This window comes from Hemiscyllium ocellatum, chromosome 17 (assembly GCF_020745735.1).
Source record: "Hemiscyllium ocellatum isolate sHemOce1 chromosome 17, sHemOce1.pat.X.cur, whole genome shotgun sequence".
Lineage (NCBI taxonomy): Eukaryota > Metazoa > Chordata > Chondrichthyes > Orectolobiformes > Hemiscylliidae > Hemiscyllium > Hemiscyllium ocellatum.
The window spans coordinates 64,859,993-64,874,233 of NC_083417.1; the positions used below are offsets into that span (position 1 = coordinate 64,859,993).

The following is a 14,241-nucleotide window of genomic DNA, read 5'->3' on the forward strand; positions in this document are numbered from 1 at the left end:
ACCCAGCAACATGACGTTAGCGTCTTTGATTGGATGGAGGGGCGGGGCCAATGATCGGGTATAAAAGAGCGCGCCACCGGAAGTTGTGTCACATCCAGAGGAAGAGGCGCATTGGTGAGCCGTTGCTAGGACGTGGAGCGAAGACAAGGCCAGAGAGGGACCGTTGGGATTGGCCCCTGGGTAATGTGTGGGTGCGGTATTAACTTAGCAGAAGCTTGGCTCGTGTGGTTTCTCCTGGAGTGTTGGTGCTTTATATTTGGGAAGTTAAAAATCACACAACACCAGGTTATAGTCACACAGGTTTAATTGGAAGCACAAGCTTTCGGAGCGACGCTCCTTCATAAGGTGGTTGTGGAGGGCTCGATCCTAACACAGAATTTATAGCGAAAATTTGCATTTTCCCATTAAACCTGTTGGACTATAACCTGGTGTTGTGTGATTTTTAACTTTGTACACCCCAGTCCAACACTGGCATCTCCAAATCAGACTTCTATATTTGGGAATATAGTGTGAGTGAGTTGGCTGAGCCCTCTGCACCTCGCTTCCACTGAGGTTATCTGCTGCCTCCAGGTAGACACAGGCACCAGAGTGTGGCGTCCCTGGGTGGGTGTTGGCAAACACCAGTCTCTCTGTTCTGACCTACTTCCTAACCCATAAATAGGAAACGTCCAGCCCAAGAGGGGTCCTCAAAGTGGAAGGAGCTAAACTGAACAATCCTCAAAAGCATGACTTTTCAAGTCAGTGGTGCTCTTTATAAGGTGGTGAGTCCAGGGAGCTCTGACTGGAGAGGATTTCTCCATCAATATGTGACTGAGAAGTGACCAAGATATGGTGAATGTCCTGGAAAGGCTGGTACTCAGTCTGGGACTCACAGGGATGCTTTTTTCTTTTTGGAGTTTAGCTAAGGATAACATGAGGAATGGGAACTTTTAAAAAGTTACAGAAGGCTGTAGCAATCAGCTGGAGAACAGGACAGAGTTAAAATCACTTCAAATAGGTTTAATTGGATACACTAGCTTTAGGAGTGCCACTCCTTCAGGTGATTGTGGAGGACACAATTGTAAGGCAATTTATAGTAAAAATTGCTATTACAATTGTGTCCTCCACAACCACTTGATGAAGGAGCAACGCTTTGAAAGCTAGTGCTTCCAATTAAACCTGGTGTTGTGATTTTTAACTTTGTACATCCCCGTCCAACGCCAGCATCTCCAAATCAGGGCAGGGCAAGGCAGAAAACCAACCGGAAAAGCTGAACCTGCGAGCCGAGATAGGTGACCTTGGGACATAAACGGGCTTGCAGAAAAAAACTTTTCACCCGCGTAAGAAATTTGAAAGGGAGAAAAATAAACAAGGCATTTAAACAAGATCATGAGATGAAAAAGGTGTTGGAAAAAGCAATGCAATGATTTGAAGACTGCTATGAATGTGTATATAAAACAGCTCAGGGGAAGAAACTCAACTGACCAACATTGTCAAATTTGTGGGTATGTCAGATCACAAATGATCCCCTGGAGGTGTTCGCAAAGACAAACTCCTAGAGACTGATAGATTCATTTCTTCCCCTCCTCCTTGTCTATTGTTAACGTGCCTACACCCACGTGGCCCTACACAGAGGAAGATGGACAGAGAGCCCTCATTAAGTTAAAGGAGGCTGTTTTAACAGCCGTGGGAACTAATAAAATTCCTATGGAATCATTAAGTGCAGGCAGAAGAGGGAACACACGATAGCTTTTGCTTCCCCCTGCTCCGATCAGTGTTTTGGAATATTTCGGAGCTGGACTTAGTTTCACTCATGAGTTCTGTCAATCTATGATATGGACCTTAGTATCATGGAGGACTCCCAAAAAAAAAACTCATGTTTGACCTGACAGGCCACAGGAAAGCATAGATAAGACGGATGACAAGAACATTGAAATGGGAAGGGGAAATTCAAATAAGACTAACATGATAATCGCACTGGCTAACAGGGCTGTGGGGTCCTAGAAAAATGAAGGAAAAGAAAACATGCTGATGGACCAATCTTTCCATATCAGATTGGGGGGGCAGGGTCAGGTACAGGGGAAGAGCACATCCACTCGCTGCAGTTGGCAGTGGACGAACCATGGGAAGTGATAATCGGTATTATGTCTGAGGGAGTGGGCCATTACGCTGGAGATTGGTCTTACCTTTGCGAGGGGTTAGACAATCAAACGCAGACCTGAACCTTGCCACTAGGGGATCCCAGCTCATGCCACAAAACAATGTAGAGCCAATGAGCAGGTTGCACCCCAGCTGAGTGACGATATCAGACCTCCAACTTGGATGTGTGATGCTGGGAGGAATGGAATGGGAAGACCCTTGGTGGATGGTAATGTTGGAGGCTGTCCTATTAATTTTTTTCTTTGGGATACAAGGGATCTGGAACCACTAAACACATCTACTTTACTTCAATTTACCTGGACAACAGAAGCAGACATTATTCTAACTGTGTTTACGGGACATTCACACGTTGGGCTGGTAACTAGTCCTTTACTCTTGCAGCAATGGGTGGCCCTACTAGAACCACCCCAGGAGTAGCATAAGAGTTGGTCTTTGTTTTGACCCAGTAAACTGTATGATCTGGCAAATGCCAGGGATGAGTGAGGAACAGTCTGTCGCTAAAGTACGAGTTGGTTCATACAGGGAATGAGTTTGCACGTGGGAGACATGTGGGTCAGTCCTACAGATGAGTTGGGATCCAACAGCCTAGGCAATACTAACAGAATAAAAATGCTTTCACCAAAACCAAACACAATTGTGGGAGAATGTAGGGGGAAGCTTGCATCCAAGGACCAGACTCAAAGCCACAGAAACAAACTGAGTTTCCCAAACAAACTGAAGGAGACATTGAGAAAGTAATTCAGAGTCTAGTCACTTAGAGCACTGCAATGTTGCCTCCACCAATAATTCTCCAATTTGGCCAGTTAAAAAGCCAGGCGGGAGTTGACAATTAACCAGTGACTGCAGGGAACTAAATAGAAGGTCATGCCTCTGGCAGCCCCTAAAGTAGCTGCTAGTCCCAAAACTATGATTAAACAAAGCAAGTTAGCACAATGGTTTACAGTATTAGGCATCAATAATAGATTTAGCTTAATCCCTTTGACTGAGGAGTGTCAGTATAAATTTGCATTTACCTCTTAAAGGACAGCAATACACATGGACAGCTTTGCCACAGGGATTCCACAGTATCTCATCAATGGTTAAGCAATGGGTTATGGAGTTTTTCTAGGCCAGACTGTCTGATATAATAAGGTTGATGATTTGCTCTTACAAACTGGAACCGAACAGGAGCAATCTCAACTCCTGAATGCGGTGTTGCAACTATTAAACTGAAAATGACTCTGAAAAAGGTTCAGATAATGAGGTAGGAAGTGAATTATTTAGGAATGGTGATAACTAAAGGGAAAAAAAACAAATAGACAAACAACAAATTGGAGCAGCAGCTGGACTTCCCATCACCACAGATGTGAACAGATTAAGATCATTTTTGGGCTTAATGACATTATTAAAGAAAAATTTCTATGGGAATGGAAGCCAGAACACATGAAGCGATAATAGCTTCGAAATAGGGCTTGGACAGGCTTGATGTATGTTCCTGACCTAAAAATCCCAAACTCAGCTGAACTACTCTCCTTGGGGTGGCTGCAACACATTCCACAATATCAGCAGTCTTGTTACAAGAGATACATGGTCAGTTGAGACCAGCAGCCTATGCCTTGCACATGTTCATGTCAGTAGAGCAGGAGTATATAATGTGTGATAGGCATCTATTGGTGGTCTTCGAGGAGAAAGTGAGGACTGCAGATGCTGGAGATCAGAGCTGAAAACATGTTGCTGGAAATGCGCAGCAGGCCAGGCAGCATCCAAGGAACAGGAGAATCAACATTTCGGGCATAAGCCCTTCTTCAGGATTCCTGATGCCTGAAACGCCGATTCTCCTGTTCCTTGGATGCTGCCTGACCTGCTGCGCATTTCCAGCAACACATTTTCAGCTCTATTGGTGGTCTGGGCAGTTCAACATTTTACTTGTGTTGTAGAATTGGACCCGTTGACAATTTTGCCAGAGTGCACCCTTTTGGATGCTGCTGGATGGAAGTATTAATCATGGCGCAGTGAGCCAGAATAAGACTGCCAGATAGATGCTGTTACAAGGGAGGAACAGAGAGGTGAAAATGGTTTGAAGTGCCACCATGTTAGCAGACAATTTAATTTACCATGGGACACGCCCTGAATGTCACGTGGTGGTAGCAAATGATTCAAGGGACCTTTCGTATGAAAATACAAAGGAGGGATTACTGGTAAAGCTAACACAAAATGAAAAATCACCCTTTCAAAAATTGTTGCTAGATCTTCATCTGTACAGATGGGAAATGGAAGACAGAATGTGACCTGCGTGTAGAGAAGAATAATGGACAGGAAATATACTATAGCCCTATAACTGCCAAAGACCCAGTTGAGTGGGTCCAACTGCCAACGATGAGTGCTCCAGCAGCTGAGTTGGCAGCCATGGCATACGTAGTGAGCCACCCAGAGAAATTTCCTTCAGGATTTGTTATCTACTCAGAGTATAAGTGCAATATGGAATATATCACCTTACAGGAGGCAAGAGGGTTTGTCCGCAGATGGAAAGGTCCTACTGTCCACCCCATTACTGAAAAGACGAAGGGGAAAGATTGTGGAGCGATGAAAGCAGAAAAGCAGAAGAATTGATTAAACAAGGGACAATAGCAGGAGAAGAATGGGTGCTGCAGGTTGAGGAAATAGGTGCACAAAAAGAGAAAAAGACCCCGCAGACTTAGGAGAACAGAGGAAGGATATGGAATAACAAAAGTTTTTCTAAAAGGAGAGAAATTAGGTTATGCTGAACAAAATGTTATGCGACATTAGGTTATGCGACAGATGGTGTTGCCCTGTGCGATAGCAAGTTTGTAGTACCTGAGAAGATAAAGCACCACTTGATGTACTGGTATCATGACATTCATGAGCATCCAGAAACAGAACACCCTCAAAAGACTTAAGTGTGCCTAGTGGGTGCACATGAAAGGAGATGTTGAACATTATATCAAGGACTGATTGATACGTGCACAACATAATCTTGATAGGAATGTTAAGAAAGAACCTTGCACGTAATTGTAGATAGATCTTGAGTCCACTCCCCAACTACCGGTGAATATAAGCATATCCTATTCATAGTGGGTACCTTCACCAAATAGGTAGAGTATTCTCCACTCTAACTGATACCGTTAATTAAATGGCCAGGGTCCAGTTAGACAAAGTCTTTTCACATTGGAGTTTACCAAGGAATATTGAGTCAGATCAAAGGACGCAACTCGTGGCCCTAGTGATGCAAAATGTCAGGTCATTACTTGGGATAAAACAAAGGTTCCACATGACCAAAGGCCCCGATCCAGTGGAATAGTTGAAAAGATCAGTCACACTTTGGGGAATATGTTGGCCAAAATGGTGCAGCCACATAAGGAAGCACTGTCATCAAGGGGTCTTATGTCCCGATGATGATAAACACTGTCTTCCTCCATTGGATTTACTCCTTACAGACGAATAACAAATGAGAGAATTAGAGCCCTTGTTAGGGTTGGATCTCTCAGAACTGGAAGTTGATAACATAACAAGGGATAAGTGGGTTCAAAGGTTAATCGAAAGGATAAAGGAGGCTAATTAGGTCGCAGCTAATAACATTGGAAAAAAGGAATTAACAAAGTAAAACACATTTGAATTTGAAGGCAAAGACAGTCGAGTTACCCTTCTGTATACAAGTTTCTAACAGCCTCGAACAAGAGTGGGTGGTATCATACAAATCAATTCAAACCCTTTTGGTGTGGTGGGGGGAACCAATGCGATATGGATCACTATTATCAGCAAGTTATGTTAGAATCCTTTGGAGTTGAAGGAATTTCTGGATGGGAAGATCCCCCAGGGGACTGGTTTTGGGAAGGTATTTGGGAAGACTGGGACAAGATGAGGTCGAGAGAGGTGCCCAAGTAACCTGAGATGCAGGATCTGTCATTGGAATAAAATCATTTTGACTGTAAATAAGAACAGATTGTGTTTGTGTTTGTTTTGAAGGAAGAAGAATCACCAGGAGAACATGGAGAATCATTATTGGCGTTTTTCTTGAAATGGCGGCACCTTCTGCGGTGAATAGCATGATACTTTTTTTATAAATGGGAGGGGATAATACCTGTTGTTTGAGCAGGTCATATTACACAACTGAACAAGTGTCACGGTAATGGTTGCATGTGGGGAAGGGATGTGGGTTTTTATCACCATGGCCTATCCCTGAGCAGTTTCTACCCTACTTTCCAGTTTTACCCCAGCAACCAAGAAGGAAGAATTATCTGGAACAGAGTCTGAGACAAAACTAATCCTTGGAGGACCTGCTCAAGGAAAAATTCCCTAAGGGTCTGAGATTGTCTGTAGTTGCGAATTTGATAGAATATAGGTCTAGGATTCTCCCAAAGTTCAGAGAGAGCGAAGACAATTTAGACAACTACAGTTGGGCAGCACGGTGGCTCGGTGGTTAGCACTGCTGCCTCACAACACCAAGGACTGGGTTCGGTTCCACCCTTGGGCAACTGTCTGCGTGGAGTTTACATGCTCTCCCCATGTCAGCATGGGTTTCCTCCCACAATCCAAAGATGTAAGGTTGAGATGAATTGGCCGTGCAAAATTGGCTGTGGTGTACGGGCTATGTGGATTAACCATGGGAAATGCAAGATTACAGGGCAGAGGAGTGAGTCTGGGTGGGATGCTCTTTGGAGGGTCAGTATGGATGCGATGGGCTGAATCGCCTGCATCCACACTGTAGGGTTCTATCACCGCTCAACCTACTGTCACTATGACCCCTGGTACCACTTCAGAGCCACAATGTAGTGATTCCCAGAGAGATATAGGGGGATTTGGTCAGTTCTGGAAGAAACGCAAGAAACTTACTCTGGTACCAGGATATAAACATAGTATTTAACCTGGTGGATGCACAGATACCATCTTGGTGTGATAGTACAGTCTGGCAGCTCTTTGATCACCTACTCCAGATAGTGTGATTCATCAAAGTGGATTTCCTTGGAAGCAGAAAGGAAAAGGAGGAAGACAGCATTGATTGAATTATCAGGAGAAGGCTATGCAGCAGGCACAGTCACTATCAAAACCCTTGACATAGCAGAATTGGATGTGCCGTTAAAATTCACTGTAGGAGAAGATAAAGATAATAGTGGGCCAGGAATACAAGAATCCAGACAAAACAAGTAAGAGAAGGCAGCATTGGTATTCAATGCAATCCATGTGTTGAAACCCCTTCAAAATATCTCTACTGTGATCATAGACAGTTTGGCCAATGAGACAACACATACTATAGGTTCCTGTTTATGGTCAGTACAAACATGCTACAGTTAGACTCAGTACCAGACTGGGTGTCAAATGAGCAACGAAGGACATGGGTAGAGGCAGAATCACCTCTGCCACCTCAGAAGCCTTATCCTCGCTAATCAGGTTTTGAATACTTACGATAAATGTCTTCTGTACGCTGGAGTGGTCCTTCATATACACAGACATGGGGATAATCTGACTTATAATGCAAGTTCATACTGTGGGTAAATGTGAAGGGACTTGGGTGTCATTGAACCAATCCGCACTAAAATTTTTGAAGGGGTGGGGGTGGGGAGAGAGTGGATTTGTCCCAAAGCCACCTGGGAGGAACTGCTGGGCACGTCTGAAGGAATGATCAGAGAAGACTTGCTTGAGGCGGATTTGCCTCTTAGGAAATCTGTTCATGATCTATTTTGCCAGTGAATAACAAACCATTTAAGTATGCCCTAGGAGGATGCACATATTACATGGCCATGCCAGCCTTAGGATATCAAAAGAGATGGAAATAGTGTACTTTGAATGGACATAATGTGGCAATTCATGATTTTCAAAGATTGGCCACCAAACTTTAAACCTGAACCTAATGAGAAATTGTATGTAACTGTCTATTCGTCAAAATGACAAATATGAAGATTTGCGACAGTTTGTAGCCACAGAGCCTCTACCCATCCCACTACAGACTGGATAAAGATTATTAAAGAAGCCAAGGAAGTTATTCATGAATGGTCCGTACATGAGAAACCAATCAAAGCCCTTGCAGAAGACCAGCAAGATGTTGCAGACTCCAATAAACTTTGGAACTGGGGAATGAATGCTCCGGTCTATCGTGGATCAGGAATGTGTCTATGTGATTGTTGTTATATTACAATTTGTTATACTTATTGTGGTAACAGTTTTATCTTGGTGCTAAGATGGAAAGCTAAGAAATGGAAAGGAATGGGAATGGATCAGATACCAAAGAATATTGTGAATAGGAGAAAGTTTAAGATGGCATTATGAACCATGCATGTACTATACCAGTAATGTTTTTGAATTCATGTAAGGTATTAAAATGACATTTTAAATAATGCACTAACATGCGAGTGGAAATTATTTCCTGATGCTTTTTAACAAAGAAAACTAACGGTTGCCACGCAGCGGCTTAGTATTGTGCTGAAGAGTAGCATGATGATCCTCAGATAAATCTTTGGATCAAAAAGGCAGAGATGTTGGCCAGGGTTGGAACTTGTTAAAAGTTTGATGGAGAAACTGAGAGTTTCACAGGTTGAACAAGTGTTAAAAGATAAATGTGGTTACACTTATGTATACAGTGGCTGCTACTCAGACCAAATAAGGAAAGGGAATGCAGACCTGGTACTTGATTTGAAGAAGACGATAAGAGGATCACAGATAAACTGGAGCGTGACCAGAAATCTGTGGCATACCGCTGGAGAATGACAGCGCCTGAACAACCCTCTCCAGGAGGCAGGGCAAAGACATCAAAGGAACTGTTCAGCCTGGCCAGCTGACAATTCCTGGGTAATGCTTCAATTAAGTTCATTATTAAATTAGCAGAAGGGTGACTAGTGTAGTTTCACTTAATTAATTACAATTTATATTTGGTAATATTCTTGATACTTTGAGAATGAGAGAATTGGTTAAGTTAAAATGTGTTTTATACTTTCTACACACACTTCCACTGATGTTAACTGTTGTCTCAGACAGAGACAGGCAACAAGTGAAACAGATAAAATGTCTGGGACTTAATTGTTTTACATGGGAAATCAGAAATGCACTCAGTAAAGGACCATCTGTAATTAGGGGTGACTGTAGTCTGAATATAGATTGGACAACGTAATAATCTAGGAATTCCTAGATTGTATGTGGGAGCTAACAAGTGAGCAAGCCGTCTTGGAATGGGCACAGCCAGCCCATTCTCATTTATGGTTCCCACTATTGGCTTTTCTCCTTCCCTGACTGACGATCATCCATCCTTTGACGGCTGACCTGCCTATCTCTCTCTCGGTTCGATCTCCACATGCTTGCTTACTCCTTTAACCCTCCCTGCCCCATTTCCAGCTTATATACCACCTTTTTCTAGCTGCTATTTGTTCTGAAGAAGGGTCATGAGACTTAAAACATCAACTGTTTCTCTCTCCACAGATGCTGTCAGACTGCTGAGTTTCTCCAGCTATTTCTATCTTTCCAAATTAAAGCCGATGAACTGAACACTGAAGCATTGGTACTGTGGAGCAGTATGCACTGGGTTTTATTCACCCATTGGGATGAATGGCCTACTACTGTTCCTATATTCCAATGTTCCTCATGTCGGAATTCCTGCCTCTTTAGTTCATCTTGCACCTAGTAAGATGTCCTTGTAAAGGCTTGTGAGCCAGATATACCTTCAAATATGAGAGGGGAAAGACTTAAAAGGAACCAGAGGAGTAACGTTTTCACACAGGGAATGTTGCATGTATGGAACAAGCTTATAGAGGGAGTGGTGGAGGTATGTACAACATTTAAAAGACATCTGGATGGGTATATGAATAAGAAGGATTTTGAGGGAATTGGGCCAAATGCTGGCAAATGGGACTAGATCAGATTGATATGTCTGGTCAGCGCAGATGAGTAGGACCGAAGGATCTGTTTCTGTGCTTATGGCTTTATGATAGCAACACTTTATTAGTAGGTATGAAGTGTTATGAATTGACTGATACATCAGAGATAATCTTATAGCTCAATCTGCATTTTTAGCTTGTAAAGATGAAGTCAAGCAAACGTAAGATGTTTGATTTCCAATTGGAGGAAACAAATTGATGGCAATTGGAAACGTGAGCAATGTTATGAAGAGCAAGTAATTTGGACCGTATCATGTGAATTAAGGATTAAATGCAATGTAATGCAGTTCATTAAACTTGAGTGTCACTTTAATCCTGTTCATTATAATTAGTGGGTTTCCATGTTGCATATGTTTTGTAGCAATGTAGGAATGTTTTTGGAATGTGGAGATTGCAACAAAGTATAATTATCTACACAATAGTGAGAGTACTTGACGGCAGAGCTGAACAGTCACTGACTAGGGAGGGGCAGCCATACAGGCCTTTTAAATAGGGCACCTATTTCAATGTATGGCTCTCTGATTTAAGAAAGTGTTGTCATCTATCTGAGTCTTGTACATCTTAGATCTGTCCTTTGGTTCCATGCCAATCGGTTCAGGAACATCTTGCTCACTTGTGCCATGATTTGAACATAATGCAAAACTGGGAGAATCCTACTAACAAGATCCCTACAGGGCGACTAATTTTCCAGCTGACTGGTCAGTTCTGGCAATGAGGATTGCTGACATATCTTGGTAATGAACGTATGGACATAGGGATTGGGAGAGGAGGAGGCCACTCAAGACTGGGCTACCATTCAAAAAGATCACGGCAGAGCTGATTACTGCATGTTCCCGCTTACTCCTGATGATCTTTCATCCCCTTGCTTATCGAGAATCAATCTACCTCTGTCTTTAAAATATTCAAGGGCTCTGCTTTTTTTCAAGATTGTTCTGTAACATGACTCTGTGAAGAAACATTTCTCCTTGTCCCTGTCTTAAATGGGCTACGCTGTATTTTGAAACACTGATCCCCAGTTCTAGATTTTCTAGAAGAAGTGATGTCCTTTCCACATTCACTCTGAAGTCTTCTTAGGATCTTATGTTTCAGTCAAGTTGCCTCTTACTGTTTAATGGATACAAACCCAGCCTGAAATACCTCTCTTCATAAGCCGACCTGTCCATTCAAGATATTAGTCCAGTGAATCTAGCAATGACCAGCAACCCTGTGAGAATTTGTGCCTTTGTTTTGTGCATCTTCCTTTCTTTCCTCTCCATTGGCAGTGGTCTAGGTCCTCAGCTCTGGAATTCCTTCCTCAAACAAGTCTCTCAAAAATAAATCTACCCAATGAAAGGATGTGCACATTTTTGCAAAGTCAGAATTTATGCATAACTTTAATTCCAAGGCACAATTTGAGGGTGAGAAGAGGAGCTACAGACACTTGCTGTGGAGATAGTAGTGGCAGATTGCAATATTTCCTACAGATATCCGCATGTTATAGCCAGAGCTCATCACCAGCCCTATCACGTCTATCTAACCTTATTTATTGATTGATTAATTAGTCACTAAGTTAGCTAAAGTAATATCAACTAACAGTCTTTACAGTATACTTTCTACAACCAATTACTAGACAAATGGAAAGGGAATTTCTTTTACAAAACATCTTCCCCATCCACATCAAATTGTTTTTTGCAACATATTCTTGACTTATTACCAGATCATGAAGCAGTTTGGTCTTGAATCGTGCTGTGGTTCCCCATTGGTAGCCCTTCCAGAATGGAGTGTTGTACAACTCAGGTCTGTGTCCATGGTGCTACCTATCATGGCCACATCATAGAGATATTCACCATCTAGACTGAAGATTAGTTACCAGCTTGAGGTTTCATTGGGTTATTAGGAGCCATATGTGAGCTGGCCCATTTGGGAGAAAACGATAGGAAAATAAAGAAGAAAATTGGGGCAAAGAAATGACAGGCATAGTGATGCAAAGTTTGGGAGTAAACTTCCATCAAACTCAGTGATATAAAACAAGCTTTGCTAGGTGGCCACTCGTAGCTTTGAGAAATACGTTGGGTATCAACCATTGTGGATGGTATCAACTATTTTAGTTAGATTTCCAATCTTACTTGACAAAATAAATAATTTGTTATGAATGTTCTGAAACAATAATTTGCCTTGAGAATAATAAGATGTCCCATGTTGAAGTGTTATGACATGGTGGTGAACCTTTCTGTTGAACAAAAAGCCCAGAAAAGCAGATCTCATCTTATAATCTGTTAAAGTATGAGTGATATGGAACTCCCAAATTCCACTATCTAAAGAAAATAATATAATTTCTTCTTTGACTCTAAAAGTGACCATTAAACAACAAGTATTCACAACTCCAAGCCGCCCCCTTTCTCTTAACTACTTATTATCTGCCTCCAACTCCACAACTGTATACTGTTCCAATAAAATACTTCTTAAAATTATATCAACTTAATTTCAAAACCACAGCTGCTGTCATCTTTGGTGTCTTTCTTCTTCCGGCTGAAGATCTCCCTGGGTCATCATCTTTCTTTTACTGCAAATATGTTTCATGTAAAAAAAATGCCTTTGATAGAGAGTGATCCTAATGTCTTAGGTCTGTCTCAATGGCAGTTACTCTGTCTGACTTTCAAAATGCCTGCTTTTTTTATACTCCCAATATCGGAACGTCTCATTGTTTTTCCAACATCAAACCAATCATTCAAATTTGATTGGGTTTCAGTATCCCGAGGCATAATTTAAACTGGTTAAATTTGAATTGCTGTCAAAGCAGCAACCAACTCAGGTATTCATTTCACAGCCAAATGTTACGTACTTTCAATTTTCCAGTTCGCTCTGAGACTGCAAGTTAGTCACGTGACAGTTGCTTAGAAGCTCTCAGTGCAGAACAGCATTCACTCTCTCTTAAAGGTACAGTACACACTTTCAACTTCATAACAGCAGACAAAGAATTCTATACAGTGCCAAAGTGGCTCACTTTCAGACAGATGTCCTCATGGTCAATAAAACAACAGACATCAAGGAATGTTTTAAGGAAGGAAAGAGATATTAAGGAAGAGGAGTTTAGTAAAAGAATTCCAGAACTTAAAGCATTAACAACTGACCATGAGTCAAAGATGAAAGGAGAAAATGGGAGTCACAAATGACAACTGTTTCAATCAATTTGATACAAATTCCAGCACAAATTTTTATCCGTTAAAGTATGCATTTGTAGACTAAGCATCCGGATTAGGACTTTTTACGAACTTGTGCTCCTGTATTTCAATTACCTTTCCAGTGGAAAAGTGCAGTCATGTTGCTTTACATTTGCAATTATTCTCAATGCAGGAGAGCATGCTACTGATTGCTCATGAACAGAATATTTTACATGTGTGCTGCAGATTGGGGGATCTGCTTATGAGTCTGCTACTGGCCCTGGCCAGGCTGGTTGTAAACAGGTCCAGGCAATGGGCTGTCTAGGGAGTCAACTTTGTTGACTCATGCCCCTCTTCTGCAGTTACGTTTATGTCCAGGTGTCCCTGGGGAGGGAGCACCCGGTGTCTATCAATGCTCTTGACACCCTTAGGGAGAGGAGCACACCTTGGGAAATACAAGGCTTTACATCCCCCTCCAACTCCATTTTGATTTCTCCTAGAATCCCTACAGTGTGGGGACAGGCCATTTTGGCCCAACAAATCCACATTGACCGTCTGAAGATTAACCCACCCAGACCCATTCCCCTACATTTTCTATATTTTCCCTGACTAATGCATCTAACCTACACCTACATCTAACCCCAAACACTATGGGCAATTTAGCATGGCCAATTCACCTAAACCTCACATCTTTGGACTGTGGGAGGAAACCAGAGCACCTGGAGGAAACCCATGCAGACACGTGGTGAACATGCAAACTCCGCACAGACAGTCGCCCAAGATTTGTTTCGATCTCGCGTCCCTGGCACTGTGAGGCAGCTGTGTTAACCACTGAGCCACCATGCTGCTTTCCCATTTGGGAGTGGGATGATTTTAAACATGCTCACCAGGAGCATCAGTGAAAGCTGTCACTTATTAATTTTTTACAGATTTTTAACAACAAGAGAAATTGAGTATGCAATGCACAGAAAACAGGGTACAAACTGTAATGACGCAGTGGCCCACACTGACAGTGTGAAAGATAATGGCCTGCACGCTACAATCAGAAAATATCAATGGGTCACAGGTTTCAAGCTGAATGTGAATGAGTAGGTTCTACGTGT

The 14,241-nt window shown here is 42.2% G+C and overlaps 1 long non-coding RNA gene across 1 annotated transcript; it reads left to right on the forward strand.

Annotated features, from left to right (window-relative positions):
- Window positions 1–97: 97 nt before the first annotated feature.
- Window positions 98–8,472, forward strand: LOC132823799 (uncharacterized). The gene is made up of 2 exons (XR_009645591.1): window positions 98–180; window positions 6,103–8,472. It is a non-coding gene; the product is annotated as an uncharacterized LOC132823799 (long non-coding RNA).
- Window positions 8,473–14,241: the final 5,769 nt, after the last annotated feature.